The sequence below is a fragment of the Amblyomma mixtum genome, chromosome 1 (assembly GCF_055824585.1).
Source record: "Amblyomma mixtum isolate Tamu chromosome 1, ASM5582458v1, whole genome shotgun sequence".
Classification (NCBI taxonomy): domain Eukaryota; kingdom Metazoa; phylum Arthropoda; class Arachnida; order Ixodida; family Ixodidae; genus Amblyomma; species Amblyomma mixtum.
Genome location: NC_143012.1, coordinates 175,330,958 through 175,332,213, shown reverse-complemented (window position 1 = coordinate 175,332,213; position 1,256 = coordinate 175,330,958). Strand labels below are relative to the sequence as shown.

General features: G+C 48.6%; 1 non-coding gene across 1 annotated transcript; it reads right to left on the bottom strand.

The window, feature by feature from the left end:
- Positions 1-612: 612 nt before the first annotated feature.
- TRNAG-GCC (transfer RNA glycine (anticodon GCC)) lies at positions 613-683 on the bottom strand. The gene has a single exon. It is a non-coding gene; the product is annotated as a tRNA-Gly (tRNA).
- Positions 684-1,256: the final 573 nt, after the last annotated feature.

The following is a 1,256-nucleotide window of genomic DNA, read 5'->3' as shown; positions in this document are numbered from 1 at the left end:
ACGTCGCCAGCACATGTAATTTCAACTCGGGATCTTGTCGACCACAGCTTTTGCAGGCAGTGTTCCGAGGCCGCAGCTGACCTCCCGCTTACGTGCAGCGTCCCGAGCACGGCGCTCCCTCTGGTCTGGACCAGCGCCCGCCTAGTGCTGACATCGGAGCGCAAAGACAACCAGAGCAAAGCTCGTCTGAAATGCGGTTTAACCGCTTTTTTTGTTATGCTGTGCTGTGTTGAACACCTGCAACCGTTGTGCTCAATACGCAGCTTGTTTGCGCTCACCTGCAGAGTCGCGGGCATGGACATTAATGTATACACAATGAACGCCACCATTCCGCCATGCAAGCTCCTTTCCTCACCCTCCTCGCCTCTTGGCTCTTCTACCCAATCGCGCTCCTTCTCCACTGACTCCTCGCCCTGCGGCTCTTTGGACGGAAGAACGCCGCGATCTCGGAAAAGTAGGACTCTGCAGGTGGGGCTGTAAAATTTTCAGTGTAGCGAAAAAATATATTTCGCCACAAAACGGCACAAGCTAGGCACATCTATTATTGTGGCACAAGCTGCGAGGCTATATGAGGACAAAAATTATATAAACGATTAAAAAGAAGTTAAAAGATGCGTCGGCCGGGAATCGAACCCGGGCCACCCGCGTGGCAGGCGAGTATTCTACCACTGAACCACCGACGCTTTTTTTTATTTTATTTATTGCCTGACTTCGGCAAGAACCACAGTACACAAATACACTTACAGAGCGCAATGAGCAATAATTAACAACACTATCCGCCCGATGTTCCGCAGGCGTACTGCCCATCTATTTGTAGCCTAGTTCGTTGCGTACGTTTTACCAAACGTAGGTCATTGGACCGGCTGGCGTCTCCTCTGCGGAGAACTGTCGTCACAGTGCACGTATTCAGTCGACCGAGCCAACAGAGTAGAACACCAGATTAGATTAAAAGTAGGGTAATCTTTTGTCATTACGCGGTACACTGCTCACTGAATTTCTGTGAGGCGTATTAATAATAAATTATTAATAACGCCGCAATCTTAAAAAAGGAGGACTCTGCAGGTGGGGGTACAAAACTTTGTGGATGGCGAAGAAAACATATTTCGTTACGAGGGATATAAGCTAGGCACATCTATTTCTGTGGCAGAAGCTGCGTGACCATTCTTTGCGAAGAATTATATAAAGGATTCCACCCCTCTTGTAAAAACCAGTACCACAAAAAGTAAAATATGTGTCGGCCGGGAATCGAACCAGGG